Consider the following 25,235-nt stretch of genomic DNA (forward strand, 5'->3'; position numbering starts at 1 on the left):
AAATCCAGATTACAAAATAATGTGAATTCAGTAAGCATTCTTTTTTTTGTATAAATAAAAGCAATAGGTTATAAAAGGAGTATTACTTTTATATTAAAATATTTCTAAGAGAAAAGAGTAGGGAATAAAATCGGAGGCAAAGCAAGAACCCCAATGCGTTTAATATAATTGATATATTTGATGATGTAGCTACCATTTTATACGTGCTTTCTATTTGTGTTTTAAATCTTTTTGTCTGCTTTCTTGATTACTTTTTGATTTATTTAGATGTTTCTCATGCTATTTATTTTTCCTCTGCAGTTTGGATATTATACACTCAAATTCTGTTCTCTCAGTGAGTACTGACAAATTTACATAATCTGTATTTATCCTATAAAAGTCCAAAACTGGGGTGCCTGCATGATTCAGTCAGTTAAGCTCAGGTCCTGATCTCATGGGTCGTGGCAGTGATCTCATGGGTCATGGCACTGATCCCCAAGTCAGGCTCTGTGCTCAGCATGGAGTCTGCTTGAGTTTTTCTCTCCCTCCTTCTATTCCTTCCCCCTGCTCTCTCTCTCCGAGATAAATAAATCTTTAAAAAAAAAAAAGTCCAAAATTTATCAATAATTTTATCCTCCTTTTGAACATTACCTGAAACAAATTTTATCTCTTTATTTATTTTAAGATGTTATTTAAAATTTTTTTATTTAGGGCACCTGCCTTCGGCTCAGGTCATGATCCCAGGGTCCTGAGATGAGTCCCGCATTGGGCTCCCTGCTCGGCGGGAAGCCTGCTTCTCCTCTCCCACTCCACCTGCTTGTGCTCTCTCTCTCTGCTCTCTGTCAAATAAATAAATAAAATCTTTAAAAAAATAAAAATAAAATAATGTTTTTATTTAGATAATAATAGTTTTAATCTACTCCCATTTACCATTTTCTAGAATCTTTTGTGTATGTTTGACCATCTTTTATTTTCCTGAAATCATCTTTATTTTGCCTGAATTGTTTAGTTTCATTTTGGTGATCAGGTGAGATGATGAACTTTCTCAGTTTTTATTAGCCCAAAATTTTCCACTTGCCCTCATTCTTGAAGGATAGCTTTGCTTTGTATAAACATCTAATTGGATGATTATTTTCTTCCAGTTTTTATAGGTAAATTTTTACTTATCTGGATTTAATTTTTCTTTTCAGGAAGTCAGTTACAGTAATCTCTCTATTTTCCTCAGGGAGCTTTCTGTGTGTTTTGTCCTTAAGGCTATATCTTTATACAATATAGTTTATATTAAAACATATGAACTAAAACTTGCAGAACTACAAAAAGAAATAAAAAATTTTACAGTAAGAGTGAGAGATTTTAACACTTTCTACTCTCAATAATTCCACTCTCAGTAATTGATAGAAGACAAAAAAAATTATAACTAATACAGATTTAAATTAAGAACGCTGACAGGACACTACAGCCGTACCTATAGAATACATCTTTTAATTCACGTATGAAACATATTTTTAAATAAACTCTATTTTTAGAACCTTTTTAGATTTACAAAGATAGCACAGAGTTCCTAAATTCTCTGCATCCAGTTTCCCCTATTACTAACATTTTAAATTTGTACTCACATTTGTTACAATTAATGAAAAAATATTGGATTATTAACAAAAGTTCATACTTTTTTCAGATTTTCTTAGTTTTTACCTAGTTTCCTTTTCCTGGATCCATCCAGGGCATCACTTTACATTTAGTAGACATGTGTAACTAGGCTCTTCTCAATTGTAATAGTTTCTCAGACTTGCCCCCCCCCCAAAAAAATTAGGTCTCTTTGGAGAAATGACTGATTCTAAGACTGGGACAAGAAATATACAAGGTGAGCCAGCACCATCTTATTTTGCTGGAAAGTAAGAAAGTGTTCAACAACAATGACAACAACAACACACAATAATGGAAGCATGCCGAAGGAATGCAAGAAGTAGGTGAAAGAGCTCCCAATGGTCAAAACTGGAACAATTTGAGCAATAAAAAAAATAAAGTAGCACTGAACTATAATCCAAAGCATAAAATAAATGCCCATGTGTCCATACTGATATAAATAAATGTTGGATACATAAGTAAATGGAGGAGAAATAGCATATCACCTGTGTAAAAGAATTTCAAATAATTTATGTAGATACTCCAACTATAAAGAAGTGGGACTACCTATTCCTTAACTGTTGGCCACACAGAGTGACTTCCTTTCAAAGAAGACAGTATGGAAAGCAGGAAGAAGAGGTAACTTTATAGTGGAAAAATACAACTAATACTATCTTTGCCAGGTGCCCCAAATTAACATCAATAGTGGTAAGTCATGTCAGTAGTCTTATCCTTGATTTGATATTGTAAGAGTGGGACATTACCTCTGTGGTCTTCCTTCAAGAAATACATAACCCTAGTCTAATGATGAGAAAAACACCAGAGAAATTCCAACGGAGGCATGTTCTACAAAACACCTAGCCAGTAATCCTTAAAACCACCAAGATCTTCAAGAACAAGGCAAATCTGAGAAAGTGTCACAGCTAAGAGGCCCTCAGGGGATCCAACAACTAAATGTAAAGTGGTCTCCTGGATGGGATCTTGGAACTTTTAGACAAAAGACATTAGGGGGAATAACAGGAAATCGGAATAAAGAATGGACTTTAAGTTAAAACATAATTTACCTGTATTAATTCATTAATTGTAATGAATATACCCATACTAATGTAAGATATTTATAATATGGGAAATTGGGTGCGTGGTATATAGGATACTCTCTGTACTATATATACAACTCCACTTTCCAACCATAATACTCAAAATTTGTCAAGGTGAAGTAAACAGAGTCATTCTGGAAAGACATTTTCTTAAAATCACTTTTGCCCTCTGAACTGTTACTTCACTTTGCAGAATCAATTGATTTCCAAGTCAAAAATCAGAAATGCCAATATATGTTTACAGGCAAAAAGTCTCAACAATTAGCAGACTATTTAAGTAAATTATGTATGTGTATATCTTGATGCAGTCGTAAAATGTTTATTATGTAATGCCAGTTAATAATATTCTTAATTATTTACTATTAGGCAACTAGACAGAATACCAAATTGTGTACACATTATATATTAACCATGTACAAATGTATTTAAAAGAATGGACTAAAATATGCTAAAACCTTAGCAGAGCATCCCTCTAAGTGGAAGGATTATGGAGAAGGTAGACAGGGTGACTTTCTTATAAGCTGTCAGGGTACATTTCTTTCCCCTACTTAGTCTAAAGGAATGAAGGCAGTGTTTTTAGGAAAATGATCAACAAACTTTACCAACCTTGATGTGCCTCAGTCTGAAAAGCATCTCTACAATTTTTGTTTCTACTCCATTGATCTGTGATGATACCCAATGCCCCACTGTAACAGACAATGTAGTTTATAGCATTGTCTTGTTCCTCTCAGTCTGTGTAAGATCTGCCTTAAAGTCTGAAATACCCAAAGAGTACACAATATCAAATTAAAGCATTTATTCTTCAACTTAACAATTGTGTCATATGTTAGGGATGGGGTAATTGAGTGATGGGCATTAAAGAGGACCCTTGAAGTAATGAGCACTGGGTGTTGTATGCAACTGATGAATCACTAAATTCTACCTCTGAAACTAATAATACAGTATATGTTAATTAAATTGAATGTAAATAAAATTTTTTAAAAATGTTTAGAAATCAGTGCAGAGTTAAACACACTTCTAAAAAGAGTGATTGTGTTTTAGTCTAGAACCCAAAGCCTATTTAACCTATAAAATATCTGATACATGGTATTTAAGTAGAATAGTTCCACAGTACCCAACATTCAAACTTGAAATCTGATACCAATGAACAGACACAAACACAAAACAGGGACATGATGTGAAGATAGAGAAAAAAGACAGCTATCTACAAGCCAGAAAAGAGACTTGGAATAGATTCTTCTTTCACGACTCTCAGAAGGCACCAACCCTGCTGACCCCTCCATCTCAGAATTCTACCCTCCAGAACTATAAGAAAATAAATTTCTATTGTTGAAGCCCTCAGTCTGTGGTACTTTGTTACAACAGTGTTAGCAAACTAAATGTATCCCCATTTTTTTTCTCTTACCTGATTATCCACAACTGCACAGTCAGTGTAAGTACAGGCCAGAGAAATTTCATAATGCTTCTTAAGGTTTTTCTTCATTTTTTTTATTTCAGCCATCCACAAAATTATTCTTTGAACTCAAGCAGTTGAAACTGATTTTAAAAACTGAATATAAAGTTATGTTCAGAAAAATTAGTAAATATATTGATTACAATGTGTTCCTTTATTTTTTAACTTTAAGGTTATGTCTATGCACCCCAGGTCAAAAGAATGCCAGGTAATTCAAGCCCAAAACATAACTGCCCCTATTAGAGGATATTCATCAGTCATTACCTATGTTGTCTGTTTATCAGCTTACCATTTAATTAATTTGCGTGAATTTGCATTAATATATATTTAACAAGAAATTTAAAAACCTCTGTACCTCTCTCACTTTTCATACCCACCAAATTTTTATTTATTTTCTAAAAATTTGGAATTGCATTTTTAACATTAAATTTGATGAAAAAAATTTAATTATCCTAACAATTGCATACAAATTCAAGTACTTTATAGCTGGATAAGTAGAGAAAAATTTTATCTGCTAGAATCTCTTTTTTCTAACACACACTGTCATTGACTTTCTATTGGTGCCAAAATTAGCCTTGAGATATGTTGGGGTATTCCTCAATCAATAATTCATTGTTTGGGTGGAATGATGTAGGGAAGAAGGGAGAAGAGCCTCCTTGGTCATTAGAACAGGCCTGTATCAGCCATCTTGTAAGATACCAACTGGCCTCTGCGCCACTAAAACCTGGGTGCACAGATGTGTGCAATCTCACTTTTCCAGACCCAAGTCTATTCTGTACGAACATCCCCATCTCAGAAATACACCCAAAACAGTCAGAAGAGAATAATTTATTTATGGTCATTTCTTTCAACAGTAGGTAAGGACAAATACCAGGAAAGAATCATGAATGAGGGTGGGTATTTGTAACTATTATCATAAATAATTTTATTTCCCAGGTAAATTTAAACAATAGAATGAAACAAAGAGGAATTTCTTTACACATTTGTGCATTTTACATTAAGACATTACAATAAAAACCTAAAAATATATTTCTTGAAAGTTATACTAAAAGGTAAATATGTTAGATAGCTTGTTCTAATGAGATGTTTGGTATTTTAATGGCTATCCTTTATAAGTGAAACTTGCAAATTAAAAAGATAAAAGAAAATCTTGAAAGCAACTAGGGACAAGAGTTCCTTAACTTACAAGGATAGACACATAAGGCTGGCAGCAGATCTGTCCAGAGAACTGGCAGGCCAGAAAGGACTGGGATGATATGTTCAACATGCTAAATGGGAAAAATATGCAGTCAAGAATACATTATCCAGCAAGGTTATCATTCAGAGTAGAAGGAGAGATAAAGAGTTTCCAAGAAAAACAAAAATTCAAGGAATTCATGAACACTAAACCAACCCTGCAAGAGATATTAAGGGGACCCTTTGAGAGTAAATAGAGACCAAAAGTAACAAAGACCAGAAAGGAATGGAGACAATCTACAGGAACGATGGTACCTTACAGGTAATACAATGGCACTAAATTCATATCTTTTAAAAATTACTCTGAATGTAAATGGACTAAATGCTCCAATCAAAAGACATAGGGTATCAGAATGGATTAAAAAAAAAAAAAAAAACTAGGTCCATTGATATGCTGCTTACAAGAAACTCATTCTAGACCCAAAGACACCTCCAGATTGAAACTGAGGGAGTGGAGGACCATTTATCATGCTATTGGGCATCAAAACAAAGCTGGAGTAGCCATCCTTTTATCAGACAAACTAGATTTTAAACTAAAGTCTGTAATAAAAGATGAAGAAGGACACTATATCATAATAAAGGGGTCTATCCAACAAGAAGATCTAACAATTGTAAATATTTATACTCCTAACTTAGGAACAGCCAAATATATAAATCAATTAAAAACAAACTTAAAGAAACTCATGTATAATAATAAAATAATAGAAGGGGACTCTAACACCCAATCACAGCAATGGTCAGATCATCTAAACAGAAGATCAACAAGGAAACAAGGGCTTTGAATGACACACTGGACCAGATGGACTTAACATACATATTCAGAGCATTTCATCCTAAAGCAGCAGAATACACATTCTTTTCGAGTGCACATGGAACATTTTCCAGAATAGATCACATACTTGGTCACAAATCAGCCCTCAACAAGTACAAAAAGATTGAGATCATACCATGCCTATTTTCAGACCACAATGCTATGAAATTTGAAGTCAACCACAAGAAAAAATTTGGAAGGACCAAAAATACACAGAGGTTAAAGAACATCCTACTAAAGAATGAATGGGTGAACAAGGAAATTAAAGAAGAATTTTAAAAATACATGGAAACAAATGAAAATTAAAATATGACAGTTCAAAACCTTTGGGGTACAACAAAGGCAGTCCTAGGAGGAAAGTATATAGGCCTTCCTCAAAAAACAAGAAAAGGCTCAAATATGCAAGCTAACCTTACACCTAAAGGAGCTGGAAAAAGAACAGCAAATAAAGCCTAAATCCATCAGAAGAAAGGAAATAATAAAGATGAGAGCAGAGGGATGCCTGGGTGGCTCAGCGTCTGCCTTCGGCTCAGGTTATGATCTCAGGGTCCTGGGATTGAGTCCCACATCAGGCTCCTTGCTCAGCAGGAAGCCTGCTTCCCCCTCTGCCTCTCTCCTTCTCTACCCCCACCCTTGCAAATAAATAAATAAAATCTTAAAAAAAAAAGATGAGAGCAGAAATAAATGACATAGAAATTAAGCGCACACACACACACACACACACACACACACAGTAGAACAGATCAACGAAACTAGAAGATGGTTCTTTGAAGGAATTCAAAAGTTTGATAAACCCCTAGCCAGACTTATCAAAATGAAAAAAGAAAGGACCCAAATAAATAAAATCATGAATAAAAGAGGAGGGATCACAACCAATACCAAAGAAATATAAACAATTATAAGAGAATATTGTGAACAACTATATACCAACAAATTAGGCAATCTGGAAGAAATAAATAAATTCCTAGAAACACGTAAACTGCCAAAACTGAAGCAGGAAGAAATAAAAACCTAAACAGACCCATAACCAGCAAAGAAATTGAATCAGTAATCAAAAATCTCTCAACAAACAAGAGTCCAGGGCCAGAAAGCTCCCCAGGGGGAATTCTACCAAACATTTAAAGAAGAAGTAATACCTTTTTTTCTGAAACTGTTCCAAAAAATAGAAATGGAAGGAGAACTTCCAAACTTATTCTATGAGGCCAGCCTTACCTTGATCCAAAACCAGACAAAGACCTGACAAAAGGAGAATTACAGACCAATATCCCTGATGAACATGGATGCAAAAAAATCTCACTAAGATACTAGCTAATAGGATCCAACAGCACATTAAAAAGATTATTCACCACGCCCAAGTGGGATTTATTCCTGGGCTTCAGGGGTGGTTCAATATCCACAAATTAATCAACATGATACACCACATTAATAAAAGAGAGGATAAGAACCATACTATCCTCTCAATAGATGCAGAAAGAGCATTTGACAAAATACAGCATCCTTTCTTGATAAAAACCCTCCACAGTATAGGAATAGAGGGAACATACTTCAACATCATAAAGGCCATATACAAAAGAGCCACAGCAAATATCATCCTCAACGGGGAAAACTGAGAGCTTTTCCCCTAAGGTCAGGAACATGACAGGGATGTCCACTCTCACCACCATTGTTCAACATAGTACTAGAAGTCCCAGCCTCAGTAATCAGATGACATAAAAAAATAAAAGGCATCCAAATCAGCAAGGAAAAAATCAAACTTTTACTCTTCACAGATGACATGATACTCTATGAAGAAAAACTTAAAAACCCCACCAAGAAATTGCTAGAACTGACACAGGAATTCAGCAAAGTCACAGGATATAAAATCAATGTACAGATATCTGTTGCATTTCTATACACTAACAATGAAACAGGAGAAAGATAAATCAGGGAATTGATCCCATTTACAATTGCACCCAAAATTATAAGATACCTAGGAATAAACCTAACCAAAGAGGTAAAAGATCTCTACTCTGAAAACTATAGAATGCTTATGAAAGAAACTGAAGATAACACAAAGAAATGGAAAAACATTCCATGCTCATGGATTGGAAGAACAAACATTGTTCAAATGTCTACATTCCCCCAAGCAATCTGCACTTTTAATGCAATCCCTATCAAAATACCAATAGCATTTTTCACAGAGCTAGAACAGGCAATCCTAAAATTTGTATGGAACCACAAAAGACCCCGAATAGCCAAAGCAATCCTGAAAAAGAAAAACAAAGCTAGAGGTATCATGATTCCGGACTTCAAGCTCTATTACAAAGCTGTAATCATCAAGAACAGTATGGTACTAGCACAAAAACCGACACATACATCAATGGAACAGAAGAGAAAACCCAGAAATAGACCCACAACTATATGGTCAACTAATTTTCAACAATGCAGGAAAGAATACCCAATGACAGTCTCTTCAACAAATGGTGTTGGGAAAACTGGACAGCAACATGCAAAAGAATGAAACTGGGCCACTTTCTTAGACCATACACAAAAATAAATTCAAAATGGATGAAAGACCTAAATGTGAGATAGGAATCCATCAAAATCCTAGGGGAGAACACAGGCAGCAGCCTCTTTGACCTCAGCTGCAGTAACTTCTTGCTAGACATATCTCGAGAGGCAAGGAAAACAAAAGTAAAAATGAACTATTGGGACTTCATCAAGATAAAAAGCTTCTGCACAGCAAAGGAAACCATCAACAAAACTAAAAGGCAACCTACAGAATGGGAGAAGATGGTCACATATGACATATCAGATAAAGGGTTAGTATCCACAATTTATAAGGAACCCATCAGACTCAACACCCAAAAAATGAAAAATCCAGTCAAGAAATAGGTAGAAGACATAAAAGATATTTCTCTAAAGAAGAAGTATAAATGGCTAACAGACACATGAAAAAATGCTCAACAGCACTCAGTATCAGGGAAATACAAGCCAAAACCACAATGAGATACCACCTCACACCTATCAAAATAGCTAAAATTAGCAACTCAGAAAACAACAGATGTTGGCGAGAATGCAGAGAAAGGGAACCCTCTTACATTTTTGGTGGGAGTGCAAACTGGTGCAGCCACTCTGGGAAACAGTATGGATTTTCCTCAAAATTTAAAAATAGAGCTACCCTGTGACCCAGCAATTGTACTACTAGGTATTTATCCAAAGGATAGAAAAATAGTGATTTTATGGGGCACAAGCACCCCAATGTTTAGAGCAGTAATGTCCACAATAGCCAAATAAATGTTAGGATTAAAATTGTTCTCTTCCCCATTTAAACACTCCCTATATTAAGATTTCTGAACACTTGTGAAGAATAGACTACTGTTTTTTGTTGTTATACTGGTTAGTTCATTTTCACCTATGAAATGCAGTTCAGGAATTTTATTTGTGGGGGTTTCTATGAATGTTTTTGTACTTCATATTTGGCTTAACGTTTTTATTTTTGCTCAAAAAGTTTCCTAATTACAAAAAAATAAAATGCAAATTCTGTTATAGGGATTTGAAGGCGTTAATAATTTAGTCTGAAATTACCCTTTGAACTATGAAATTTGTATATTTATGTGCATATAAAGCTTATAAGAAGGTGGGTGGATGTATACATATCAAAATAAATATTCATAAATTAAAATAATCTCAAGCCATAGCTATTCTCTTTATTTTTCTCATGTACACTGGACATAAATGAGAAATATATGAGGTATATATGGTATATAAGATAATATAAGAGCTCTATGTGAAAGAGATATTATATGTATAATTATATTACATATGTATAATATAAGTTCTGCTTATAATCTATCATTCATTTGTTTCTTTTGGAGGGGTCTTGTTTTGTTTCAAATGGAGCAGAATAAATTGGACCTAGGCTCAAAGTCCTTCCGCTCTCCTCCGTATCTAGCATATCTACCCTTTGAGACCTGGTTTCTTTGTGAAAATGTCTTTAACCACTCCAACCCATTGCATTATCTCTTCCCACTAAACTCGAAAGCACCTAATGTTTTGTCACACGTTTTTTAGACTGTATGCTATGACACATGCCCTTGAAATACGGAATATACTTCATAGTTAATAATGTACTGCATCTGTACCTCTGAAGCAAATAATACGTTATATGTTTTAAAAAAGAAGAAGAAGAAGATAACAGGAGGGGAAGAATGAAGGGGGGGAAATCGGAGGGGGAGACGAACCATGAGAGACTATGGACTCTGAGAAACCATATATTACATCATTAGTTTTTGATGTAGTGTTCCATGATTCATTGTTTGTGCATAACACCCAGTGCTCCATTCAATACGTACCCTCTTTAATACCCATCACCAGGCCAACCCATCCCCCCACCCCACTCCCCTCTAGAACCCTCAGTTTGTTTCCTGAGATTAAGATTTCTTCATATCAGTGAGGTCATATTATACATGTTTTTCTCTGATTGACTTATTTTGTTTAGCATAATACCCTCTAGTTCCATCCAAGTCGTTGCAAATGGCAAGATTTTCTTTTTTTTGGTGGCTGCATAATATTCCATTGTGTATATAAATATATATGTGTCAACTACCAAAACTGAACCAGGAAGAAATAGAAAACCTGAACAGACCTATAACCACTAAGGAAATTGAAGCAGTATTCAAAAACCTCCCAACAAAAGCCCAGGGCCAGATGGCTTCCCAGGGGAATTCTACCAAATATTTAAAGAAAAATTAATACCTATTCTTCTGAAACTGTTCCAAAAAATAGAAATGGAAGGAAAACTTCCAAACTTATTCTATGAGGCCAGCATTACCTTGACCCAAAATCAGACAAAGACCCCATCAAAAAAGAGAATTACAGACCAATATCCTTGATGAACATGGATGCAAAAATTCTCATCAAAATACTAGCCAATAGGATACAACAGTCCATTAAAAGGATTATACACCACGACCAAGTGGGATTTATCCCTGGGCTGCAAGCTTGGTTCAATATCCGCAAATCAATCAATGTGATACAATACATTAATAAAAGAAAGAACAAGAACCATAGGATCCTCTCAATACATGCAGAAAAAGCATTTGACAAAGTACAGCCTCCTTTCTTGATCAAAACTCTTCGGAGTATAGGGATAGAGGGTACATATCTCAATGTCATAAAAGCCATCTATGAAAAACCCACAGCGAATATCATTCTCAATGGGGAAAAACTGAGAGCTTTCCCCCTAAGGTTAGGAACACGGCAGGGATGTCCACTATCACCACTGCTATTCAACATAGTATTAGAAGTCCTAGCCACAGCAATCAGACAACACAAAGAAATAAAAGGCCTCCAAATTGGCAAAGAAGAAGTCAAACTCTCACTCTTTGCAGATGATATGATACTTTATGTGGAAAACCCAAAAGGCTCCACCCCAAAACTGCTAGAACTCATACAGGAATTCAGTAAAGTGGCAGGATATAAAATCAATGCACAGAAATCAGTGGCATTCCTATACACCAACAACAAGTCAGAAGAAAGAGAAATTAAGGAATTGATCCCATTACAATTGCACCCAAAACCATAAATTACCTAGGAATAAATCTAACCAAAAAGGCAAGGAATCTGTACTCAGAAAACTATAAAATACTCATAAAAGAAATTGAGGAAGACACAAAGAAATGGAAAAATGTTCCACGCTCATGGATTGGAAGAACAAATATTGTGAAGAGGTCAATGCTACCTAGAGCAATCTACACATTCAGTGCAAACCCCATCAAAATACCAGACACTTTTTTCAAAGAAATGGAACAAATAATCCTAAAATTTTTATGGAACCAGAAAAGACCCCGAATAGCCAGGGGAATGTTGAAAAAGAAAAGCAAAGCTGGTGGCATCACAATTCCGGACTTCAGTCTCTATTACAAAGCTCTCATCATCAAGACAGTACGGTGCTAGCACAAAAACAGACACATAGATCAATGGAACAGAATAGAGAGCCCAGAAATGGACCCTCAGCTCTAGGGTCAACTAATCTTCGACAAAGCAGGAAAGAATGTCCAATGGAAACAAGACAGTCTCTTCAACAAATGGTGTTGGGAAAATTGGACAGCCACATGCAGAAGAATGAAACTGGACCATTTCCTTACACCACACACAAAAGTAGACTCAAAATGGTTGAAAGACCTCAATGTGAGACAGGAGTCCATCAAAATCCTAGAGGAGAACACAGGCAGCAACCTCTTTGACCTCAGCCACAGCAACTTCCTCCTAGAGACATCGCCAAAGGCAAGGGAAGCAAGGGCAAAAATGAACTATTGGGACTTCATCAAGATAAAAAGCTTTTGCACAGCAAAGGAAACAGTCAACAAAACCAAAAGACAACCGACAGAATGGGAGAAGATATTTGCAAATGACATATCAGATAAAGGGCTAGTATCCAAAATCTATAAGGAACTTATCAAACTCAACACCCAAAGAACAAATGATCCAATCAAGAAATGGGCAGAAGACATGAACAGACATTTTTCCAAAGAAGACATCCAAATGGCCAACAGACACATGAAAAAGTGCTCAACGTTGCTCGGCACCAGGGAAATCCAAATCAAAACCTCAATGAGATATCACCTCACACCAGTCAGAATGGCTAAAATTAACAAGTCAGAAAGGACAGATGTCAGCGGGGATGCAGAGAAAGGGGAACCTTCCTAGACTGTTGGTGGGAATGCAAGCTGGTGCAGCCACTCTGGAAAACAGTATGGAGGTTCCTCAAAAAGTTGAAAATAAAGCTACCCTACGACCCAGCAATTGCACTACTGGGTATTTACCCCAAAGATACAAATGTAGGGATCCAAAGGGATACGAGCACCCCAATGTTTATAGCAGCAATGTCCACAATAGCCAAACTATGGAAAGAGCCAAGATGTCCATGGACAGATAATGGATAAAGAAGATGTGGTATATATATACAATGGAATATTATGCAGCCATCAAAAGGAATGAAATCTTGCCATTTCCAATGACGTGGATAGAACTGGAGGGTATTATGCTGAACGAAATAAGTCAATCAGAAAAACATGTATCATATGACCTCACTGATATGAGGAATTCTTAATCTCAGGAAACAACCTGAGGGTTGCTAGAGTGGTGGGGGGTGGGAGGGATGGGGTGGCTGGGTGATAGACATTGGAGAGGGTATGTGCTATGGTGAGCACTGTGAATTGTGCAAGACTATTGTATCACAGATCTGTACCTCTTAAACAAATAATACATTATATGTTAAAAAGAAGAAGAAGAAGATAGCAGGAGGGGAAGAATGAAGGGGGGGAAATCGGAGGGGGAGATGAACCATGAGAGATGATGGACTCTGAAAAACAAACTGAGGGTTCTAGAGGGGAGGGGGGTGGGAAGATGGGTTAGCCTGGTGATGGGTATTAAAGAGGGCACGTTCTGCATGGAGCACTGGGTGTTATACGCAAACAATGAATCATGGAACACTACATCAAAAACTAATGATGTAATGTATGGTGATTAACATAACATAATAAAATAAAGAAAAAAAACAGATATTATAAAAAAACTAATGATGTAATGTATGGTGATTAACATAACATAGTAAAATTAAAAAAAAAGACACCATGATATAGATAAAAGCAAATATATATACTTAGTATATTATATAAATAATAGTGTCTACTTAAATATATATATTTTAAATGTCTAGCATTTTTCCAAGAAAATATAGCATATAAAAATGCTTATAATAGGCAGTACAAAATGTCATAATGTAGGGCATACTATGGCACTTGAACTGAGAGAATCAAGGTAGTATTTGAGCTGTGCCTGTAGACAATATTTTTTAAATAATGAATAGATAGGATTTGCTCAAGTGTGGAGGAAAAGTCATTCCAGATAAAGGAATTGAAAAGCAATGCAAGAAACATGAATAATCCAGATATCAAGAAAATACATGAAAAATGAGATTCCTGTGGTGTGAAACAGGAATGACAGCATAGCACTAGACCACAAGTGAAATAAGGTATTTCAAAGCAATTATTTTTCTGCAAGCCCAAACTGCCCTCCATATATGTTCTTTACTTTGATTTTGTTCTTATAAAATAAGGTGTAAAACACCCTAGCTACATTATACTTAGTCACACTAAAATTTGCAGTAAATCACATTATTTCAAAATAGATAATCTTTGGGAAAGAGCTTCATCTTCAAGTTTAATAGGTTTACCATTAGCTACGTGGACTTCCTCATGTTACTTAATCTCTTCGAACTAAGTTTCTTTTTTATTTCCTCTGTAAATTAAAATAAAATTGGTTTCTTTTCAGAGTTATATAAGGACCAATTATTTTAAATGTATAAGAGACCCTAATCTGTCACAAGCACATAGAGTATGCTCAATAATTCTGAGCCCCCCCACCTTGGTTGACATAGTCATACCTAGTCTAACTCTGTACAATGGCTTTTCTATTCTTTTTCATTGTTGTTTCTTTTAGCTTTTTGGTGATGAACCAGAATTTTCCATTGTGCTCCCAAGACGTTGCCAGTATCTTTTAGTTAACACCAACCATCTAGTTTTAACAAAAAAAGAAAGAAAGAAAGAAAGAAAGAAAGAAAGAAAGAAAGAAAGAAAGAAAGAAAGAAAGCTATTATTGTCACAGAAAAACAATTCTATAGTATCATTTGTTTCTAATAAAAATCATTAAAAAGTTATTTTTAATAGTTTTTTTTTTAAGTAGGCTCTACACACAATATGGGGCTTGAACTCATGACCCCAAGATCAAGAATAACATACTCTACTGACTGAGCCAGCCAGGTGCCCCTAAAAAGTGATTTTTAAGAGAATAAAAATCTTCTCTAATTTTGAACACATTAAAAACTATATTTATGTTCACATAGTTTAGTCAGTTGTTACTTTTTATACCAAGAACTAATACTTTGAATTTCCTCAAGAAATGCATTGACTAAATATATTGGTAATATCCATTTGCACTGTACATGTCCCATTTTGAAAACATTTTTTGGTGTTTTGCATAAGAAAGTAGTATGCAAAGTGTACTGGAAGGGTAATTCTAAATTAACTGCCTCCGGCTGTTCTCTGAGAATCTAAATATCAAACTACAAACAGGAAAATTAAATCACTCTCATATAAAGTTCTTAAGGGATCAGGTGAGTATGTAAATCACATCTAGTCAAAGGATGAGAGAAAATGCTTTCTAGTTAAATGCAACCAAATTCAAAGAAAATAAGTTTTGAAGAGAGGTTTTGTTTTGTTTTTTGTTTTGTTTTGTTTTGTTTTGTTTTGTCTTAGAGGTTATTTTAAATAACCTATGACCAGATAGAATTAGCTATCTATTAATTGTGACAATAATGAATGTAAAACTCAGGCTTACTCAGTGAGATGTTCAGGATTACTTACGCTAGCAGAAAGTGCAGGAAGGGACACCAAATCATAACAAGATGTTCCCAAACTTCTGCTCCAATTTCTGCCCCCAGACAGTAAACCTGGCAGTGTGGTTAAATAGACTCAACATAAAAATCAGTTACAATTTTTTTCCAAAATGCTAATTATTATGCTACCAGAACTTATTATTCCCTTCTCTCTCCACATTCAGTAATTCATTCACCAACTGACAAAGTTAGTCAAAGAATCCAACATGATTTTGAGAAGAATAAAAGTGGATTTGAGACTTTACCAATATATATTAAAAAATAACTTGCTCTACCATGCATTATGATAGCTAAACTATAATAAAGATTTCTACATGCCATGGTAATAATTCATAAATAAGAACAAATGAACAACCCCCCACACACACACACAAATTTTGTAACTTTTATTTACAAATGAAATTTTGGTTAAAATATAGATTGTCATGAAAAGAAAATATATGAAAAAACTACAAAATAAAACATTTATTTATGTGCCACAATCCCACCACTGAAATACAGACAAAAATGTCTATAAAATAAATTAATTTGAAATCAATTAACTACTCCAGTCCTTAGCCTGTAAATGTACATAGAGCATTTATTTTATACCAATTGGAAATCTAAAGAAAGCTTGAGTCCTGTGACTGTAAATGGAGGCAAGATAAATGAATGATTTGTTACAACTTTGCCACAATGATACGTGCAAGTAGAGAGGGACACAAACCATGAAAGACTCTGGATTCTGGGAAATAAACTGAGGGTTGCAGAAAGGCAGGTGGGTTGCGGGATGGGGTAAGTGGGTGATGGGCATCTGGAGGAGGGCATGTGATGTGATAAGCCCTGGGTGTTATATGCAACAAATGAATCACTGAACACTACATCAAAAACTAATGATGTACTCTATGTTGGCTAACTGAATTTAAAATAAATATATAAAATAGTGCAATTAATAATAATATGTGAAAGCAGGAACAACTTTATGACACTTGATTTTTTTAAAAAAATTTTTTTAACTTTATTTATTTATTTGACAGAGAGAGAGCACAAGCAAGGAGAGCAGCAGGCAGAGGGGAATGGAGAAGCAGGCTCCCCGCTGAGCAAGTAACCCGATACAGGGCTCGATCCTAGGAACCTGGGATCATGACCTGAGCTGAAGGCAGACGCTTAACTGACTGAGCCATCCAGGAATTCCTTAAAAATTTTCTATAAAATTCTCAACTAATAATAAAATTTTATTTAGTAAAATTAGATCCATATATATATTATGCCTTATATCTAATAGAATAAGAAAACGAGAAGGAAAAAACAAACAAATAATTCCATTTCAAAAGTCCTATGTGTATGCTTTATTTCTGATTTTTACTAAAACAGTTATCCTTTAAAGGTCGCTATGTAACAGGCACTGTGAAGAAGTAAAGAGAAGGTTTCAAAGGACTTTTCTTCAAAATAGGAAGAAAAAAGGAAAAGAAAAGCATGTAAAGGACATCAAAAATACAATACTGTTTGCAATGTCACTCCTTCCTTAAATTATCTATATGAGGTTCTGTTTCTGGGTTCTCTGGCACATTTTGCTACTGTGTTTATCCCTGGTTTCAATGGACATTGTCTTGATTATCATAGGTCTGTAATAAACCCTGGCTCCTGATAAAGCAAGTTTGCTCACCTTGATCTTTTTCAAGTGTATCTTGGCTACTTTTGTCCTTTTGCATCTTCATGTAAATTTCAGAATCAGATAATCAATTGCTCATTCCTCCTATCAAGCATACCCACTCCCACCCCAAAATGGAAACACAAGGAAAAAAAATCTGGAAGATTTATTGTTATTATACTGAATTTACAGAACAATTTAGGGACCTAATAATATGTGTGTCTAAACTGATCTACAGATTCAGGCAATTATAATCATAATATTGAATATTCCAATACAAAAACATGGACTATTTCTCTATGTATCTCTATTTAAATAGTTTTATTCTTTTTAAAAAAATTCTATTTAAATATCACTTGGTAAAGTTTAAAGATGTCTTTATAAAACTCTTGCACATCTTTTTAAAGATTTATTCCAAAGTACTTCATATATTTTGTGCTATTATAAATGCTACTAAGATTTTTGCTTATCTCGTTTCCTCAACATATGTTGCCACCATGAAAATTACTTACTTCAAAGGATGAAAAGTATAATATAAAATATAATAATAAAATATAGTATTATATATTATATATAATATATAAAATATAATACAGAATATAATAATAAAATATATTATATTCTTGACCTAAATGTAACTATGCTAGAAATATGAAACAAAAAGATAGTTTAAAAAATAGTAATTTTGGAAATTAAGAAATACAGTTCTAAATACTCAGTGGACCAAAAAATAAATCATAATGAAAATTAAAAGACACTTTAAACTGAATGATTGAAAAATTAAATATTTCAAGTGTAGCTAAAACAGTACTTTAAGATTAATATATAACCTTCAAATGCCTGTATTACAAAAGACCTGAGAAGTAATGTTCAAATTACATTTCATCTTCCTAAATTTATAACCTGCTTGTTCTGTTTGTTTGTTTTAGTCTGTTTACCTTTTTTGTTTGCTTGTTTCTATTTTGTTTTTTAATTAATTCCTAGTAAAATTCATCAAACTAATGCTAGCTAGAAGTACAAAGCATTTTTAAACTGGCAATAGAGGAAACATGTCTAATTTTAGCCATCATTGTACCTGGTACTAAGTAAATAGGAAGTAACCCTTAAAAGATAGTTGGTTCAAAGGAGAGTTCAAGATGGCGGAGGAGTAGGAGACCTAAATTTCATCTGGTCCCAGGAATTCAGCTATATAGCTATCAAACCATTCTTAACACCTGTGAATTCAACTGGAGATAAAAGAAAAGAATAGCTGAAATTCTATAAACAGAAAAGTGACCAATTTCTGCAAGAATGACAAGACGGAAAAATTCACCTCAAAAAAGAGGACAAGAGGCAGTACCGACTGCCAGGGACCTAATCAATATGGACATTAGTAAGATGTTAGAACTAGAGTTCAGAATAACGATTATAAAGATACTAGCTGGGCATGTAAAAAGCATGAAGACACTAGAGAATCCCTTTCTGGAGAAATAAAAGAACTAAAATCTAACCAAGTCGAAATCAAAAAGGCTATTAATGAGGTGCAATCAAAAATGGAGGCTCTAACTGCTAGGATAATGAGGCAGAAGAGAGAATCAGTGATATAGAAGACCAAATGATGGAAAATAAAGAAGCTGAGAAAAAGAGAGATAAACAACTACTGGATCACGAGGGCACAATTTGAGAGATAAGTGATACTATAAAGCAAAACAATATTAGAATAATTGGGATCCCAGAAGAAGAAGAAATAGAGGGGCAGAAGGTATATTGGAGCAAATTATAGCATAGAACTTCTCTAATTTGGGGAAGGAAACAGGCATCAAAATCCAGGAGGTACAGAGAACCCCTCTCAAAATCAATAAAAATAGGTCAACACCCTGACATCTAATAGTAAAACTTACAAATCTCAGAGACAAAGAGAAAATCCTGAAAGCATCTTGGGACAAGAGGTCTGTAACCTACAATGGTAGAAACATTAGATTGGCAGCAGACCTATCCAAGAGACCTGGCAGGACAGAAAGGACTGGCATGATATAGTCAGGGTAATAATGAGAAAAATATGCAGCCAAGAATACTATATCCAGCTAGGCTGTCATTGAAAATAGGAGAGATCAAAAGCTTCCAGGACAAACAAAAACTAAAAGAACTTGCAGTCACCAAAGCAGCCCTACAAGAAATATTGAAAGGGGTCCTCTAAGCAAAGAGAGAGCCTAGAAGTAACATAGACCAGAAAGGAACACAGACAATATGCAGTAACAGTCACCTTACAAGCAATACAATGACACTAAATTCATATCTTTCCATAGTTACCCTGAATGTAAATGGGCTAAATGCCCCAATCAAAAAACACAGGCTATCAGATTAGATAAAAAAACAAGACCCATCGATATGCTGTGTGCAAGAGATTCATTTTAGACCCAAAGACACCCCCAGATTTAAAGGGAGGGGGTGGAAAACCATTTATCATGCTAATGGACACCAAAAGAAAGCTGAGGTGGCAATCCTTATATCAGACAAATTAGATTTTAAACCAAAGACTGTAATAAGAGATGAGGAAGGACACTATATCCTACTTAAAGGGTCTATCCAACAAGAAGATCTAACAATTTTAAATATCTATGCCCCTAACATGGGAGCAGCCAATTATATAAGCCAATTAATAACAAAATCAAACAAACACATGGACAATAATACAATAATAGTAGAGGACTTTAACATCCCCCTCATTGAAATGGACAGATCATCTAAGCAAAAGATCAACAAGGAAATAAAGGCTTTAAATGACACACTGGACCAAATGGACTTCAAAGATATATTCAGAACATTCCATCCCAAAGCAATGGAATACACATTCTTCTCTAGTGCCCATGGAACATTCTCCAGAATAGATAAATCTTGGGTCACAAATCAGGTCTCAACCCATACCAAAAGATTGGGATCATTCCCTGCATATTTTCAGACTGCAGTGCTTTGAAACTGGAACTCAGTCACAAGATGAAAGTTGGAAAGAACTCAAGTACATGGAGGCTAAAGAGCATCCTACTAAAGAATGAATGGGTCAACCAGGAAATTAAAGAAGAATTAAAAAAATTCATGGAAACCAATGAAAATGAAAACACAACTGGTCAAAATCTTTGGGATGCAGCAAAGGCAGTCCTAAGAGGAAAGTATATAGCAATACAAGCCTTTCTCAAGAAACAAGAAAGGTGTCAAATACACAACCTAACCCTACACCTAAAGGAGCTGGAGAAAGAACAGCAAATAAAGCCTAAACCCAGCGGGAGAAGAGAAGTAATAAAGATCAGAGCAGAAATCAATAAAATAGAAACCAAAAGAACAGTAGAACAGATCAACAAAACTAGGAGCTGGTTCTTTGAAAGAATTAATAAGATTGATAAACCCCTGGCCAGACTTATCAAAAAGAAAAGAGAAATAACTCAAATAAAATCATGAATGAAAGAGAAGAGATCACAACCAACACCAAAGAAATACAAACAATTATAAGAACATATTATGAGCAACTATATGCCAACAGATTAGACAATATGGAAGAAATGAATGCATTGCTAGAGACATATAAACTATCAAAACTGAGCCAGAAAGAAATAGAATACCTGAACAGACCCATAACCAGCAAGGAAATTGAAGAAGTAATCAAAAATCTCCCAACAAGCAAGAGCCCAGGGTCAGATGGCTTCCCAGGGGAATTCTACCAAACATTTAAAGAAGAAGTAATCTGTTTTCTTCTGAAACTGTTCCAAAAAATAGAAATGGAAGGAAAACTTCCAAACTTATTCTATGAGGCCAGCCTTACCTTGATCCCAAAACCAGACGAAGACCCCAGCAAGACGGAGAATTACAGACCAATATCCTTGATGAACATGGATTCAAAAATCCTCATGAAAATACTAGCCAATAGGATCCAACAGTACATTAAAAGGATTATTCACCACGACCAAGTGGGATTTATTCCTGGGCTGCAAGGTTGGTTCAACATCCACAAATCAATCAGTGTGATACACTACATAAATAAAAGAAAGGACAAGAACTATACGATCCTCTCAATAGATGCAGAAAAAGCATTTGACAAAGTACAGCCTCCTTTCTTGATCAAAACTCTTCAGAGTATAGGGATAGAGGGTACATACCTCAATGTCATAAAAGCCATCTATGAAAAACCCACAGCGAATATCATTCTCAATGGGGAAAAACTGAGAGCTTTCCCCCTAAGGTCAGGAACATGGCAGGGATGTCCACTATCACCACTGCTATTCAACATAGTATTAGAAGTCCAAGCCGCAGCAATCAGACAACACAAAGAAATAAAAGGCCTCCAAATTGGCAAAGAAGAAGTCAAACTCTCACTCTTTGCAGATGATATGATACTTTATGTGGAAAACCCAAAAGACTCCACCCCAAAACTGCTAGAACTCATACAGGAATTCAGTAAAGTGGCAGGATAGAAAACCAATACACATAGATCAGTTGCATTTCTATATACCAATAATGAGACAGAAGAAAGACAAATTAAGGAGTCAATCCCATTTATAATTGCACCACAAACAACAGGATCCCTAGGAATAAATCTAAGCGAAGAGGCAAAGGATCTGTACTCAGGAAACTATAGAATACTCATGAAAAAAATTGAGGAAGACACAAAGAAATGGAAAAACATCCCCTGCTCATGGATTGGAAGAAAAAATACTGTGAAAATGTCTATGTTACCTAGAGCAATCTACACATTCATAGCAAGCCCTATCAAAATGCCATCAACTTTTTTTCAAAGAAATGGAACAAATAATCCTAAAATTTGTATGGAACCAAAAAAGACCCCGAATAGCTAGAGGAATATTGAAAAAGAAAAGAAAAGCTGGTGGCATCACAATTCCGGACTTCAAGCTGTATTACAAAGTTGTAATCATCAAGACAGTATGGTACTGGCACAAAAACAGACACGTAGATCAATGGAACAGAATAGAGAGCCCAGAAATGGACCCTCAACTTTACGGTCAACTAGTCTTGGACAAAGCAGGAAAGAATGTCCAATGGAAAAAAGACAGTCTCTTCAACAAATGGTGTTGGGAAAACTGAACAACAACATGCAGAAGAATGAAACTGGGACACTTTCTTACACCATACACAAAAGTAAATTCAAAATGGATGAAAGACCTAAATGGGAGACAGGAATCCATCAAAATCCTAGAGGAGAACACAGGCAGCAACCTCTCTGACCTCGGCCATAGTAGCTTCTTACTAAACACATTGCCAGAGGCAAAGGAAACAAAAGCAAAATGAACTATTGGGATTTCATCAAGATAAAACTTCTGCACAGCAAAGGAAATAATCAAAAAAACTCCCCATGGACTGGGAGAAGATATTTGCAAATGACATAACTGATAAAGGGTTAGTATCCAAAATCTATAAAGAACTTGTCAAACTCAACACCCAAAAAACAAATAATCAAGTCAAGAAATGGGCAGAAGACATGAACAGACATTTCTGCAAAGAATCCATACAAATGGTTAACAGACACATGAAAAAATGCTCAACATCACTCAGCTTCAGGGAAATATAAATGAAAACCACAATGAGATACTAGCTCACACCTGTCAGAATGGCTAAAATTAACAACACAGGAAACAACCTATGTTGGCAAGGATGCAGAAAAAGGGGAAACCTCTTTCACTGTTGGTGGGAATGCAAACTGGTGCAGCCACTCTGGAAAACAGTGTGGAGGTTCCTCAAAAAGTTAAAAAATGGAGCTACCCTACAGCCTAGCAATTGCACTACTAGGTATTTACCCAAAGGATACAAAAATAGATTAAAAAGAGTATGTGCATCCTGATGTTCGTAGCAGCATTATCAACAATAGCCAAACTACGGAAACAGACCAAACGTCCATCAACTGAAGAACAGATAAAAAAGATGTGGTATATATATCCAATGGAGTATTAGTCATCAAAAAGAATGGAATCTTGCCATTCACAACCACATGGGTAGAACTAGAGTGTATTATGCTAAGCAAAATAAGTCAGTCAGAGAAAGACAAATACCATACGATTTCACTCATGTGGAATTTAAGAAACAATGCAGATGAACATATGGGAGGAGGACAAAAAAAAAAAAAAAGAGAGAGAGAGAGAGAGAGAGGGAAACAAACCATAAGAGGCTCTTAAAGATAGAGAAAAAAACTGAGGCTTAATGAAGGGAGGTGGGTAGGGAATGGGCTAGATGGTTGATGGGTGTTAAGAAGGGCACTTGTTGTGATGAGCACTGGGTGTTATTTATAAGTGATGAATCACTGGATTCTCCTCCTGAAACCAATATTGCACTGCATTTTAACTAACTAGAATTTAAATAAAAATTTGAAGAAATTTTTTAAATTAAATTTAAAAAATAGAGAAACATTGACTTGATGCTTAAAAAAAGTTCAAGCTTTAACTTTTAAACATTAGCACATCCAGGTGAACAAAGCCCCCAAGATGCGGCGTAGAACGTACAGGGCTCATGGTCGGATTAACCAGTACATGAGCTCTCCCTGCCACACTGAGATGATCCTTACTGAAAAAGAGCAGATTGTTCCTAAACCAGAAGAAGAAGTTGCACAGAAGAAAAAGATATCCCAGAAGAAACTGAAGAAACAAAAACAAAAAAAAATTTATTCTGCAGAATAAATGCAAATAAAAATAAAAAGAGAAAAAAAACCTTAATAACATATTTTAGATGGCACAGTATGTGCACATTGACATTTCCATTAAAACAACAATCTCATTTGTGGAAAAATGAAATGAATTTGTGTAACAGATGTTATGTTGTGGTTGATGCATTCAAAAGGACTTAAGCTTATTTCATTAAAAAATATTCTCTCACATAATACATTGGGAATATGAAATCATTACAGTTTGAAACCATCACCACTAAAGGAAGCTACTTACTCATGTTAAAATGTCAGATAAGGAAAGCATTCTACTTTGTATAGAAAATATAATTCTTTGAACATTGACCAAACTATTAAATAAGAAAAATCATATAAATAATCCATTCAAATGTATTTGTCAAGGTAATTGTGAATTTAATTTATCCTCACATTAAAACCTTCAACTGCATAATGGAGTGCCATAATACGTGTTAATATCCATTACATGTGTATGCCTTCGAAGTACCTGATCATTCAAGGTGTCATGACGGTAATCTCTTGTAAAAACTCTACACACCACTAGTCCTTTTGGCAGTGCTTTGGTAAATAAATTGCGGAGAGTTCCTACCATTTGACTAACAAGAACCTTAAATCATAAAAGACATAATCTGCTATTCAGTAATTATTGACTAGACTGCAAAAATTGTTTAAAGTAAACCAATGTCTGGAACAATTTATGTGCAAAAAAGTGCAGTACCAATTTTATATAACTCTTTCTTAATAAAAGAATTACAGTTGACCTTTGAACAACATAGGTTTGAACTGTGCAGGTTCACTTCTATGCAGATTTTTTTCAACAAATACAGTACAGTACTGTAAATGGATTATCTCTTCCTTATGATTTTCTTTTTTTTTTTTTTAAGAATTTTTTTTTTTTAAAGATTTTATTTATTTGACAGAGAGAGAGAGAGCACAAGTAGGCAGAACAGCAGGGAGAGGGAGAGGAAGAAGCAGGCTCCCCACCGAGCAGGGAGCCTGACGTGGGGCTCGATCCCAGGACCCTGGGATCATGACCTGAGCCGAAGGCAGACGTTTAACCGACTGAGCCACCCAGGCGCCCCCCTTATGATTTTCTTAATAACATTTTTTCTCCAGCTTACTTTATTATGAGAATACATTTTTTAGTAAATTTAACATACAAAATATGTTAATGAATTGTTTATGTTATCAGTAAGGCTTCCGGTCAATGGTAGGCTATTAGCAGTTAAGGTTTGGGGGAGTCAAAACTTATATTCAGATTTTTGACTGTGACAGTGCCCCAACCCTGGGTTCAAGGGTCAACTCTACTTTA

The 25,235-nt window shown here is 35.1% G+C and overlaps 1 long non-coding RNA gene across 1 annotated transcript; it reads right to left on the reverse strand.

The window, feature by feature from the left end:
* Nucleotides 1–731: 731 nt before the first annotated feature.
* LOC118532778 (uncharacterized) lies at nt 732–15,783 on the reverse strand. The gene is made up of 3 exons (XR_013446188.1): nt 15,607–15,783; nt 4,105–4,248; nt 732–818 (listed from the first exon to the last, which is right to left on the reverse strand). It is a non-coding gene; the product is annotated as an uncharacterized LOC118532778 (long non-coding RNA).
* Nucleotides 15,784–25,235: the final 9,452 nt, after the last annotated feature.

This window comes from Halichoerus grypus, chromosome 3, assembly GCF_964656455.1.
Source record: "Halichoerus grypus chromosome 3, mHalGry1.hap1.1, whole genome shotgun sequence".
Lineage (NCBI taxonomy): Eukaryota > Metazoa > Chordata > Mammalia > Carnivora > Phocidae > Halichoerus > Halichoerus grypus.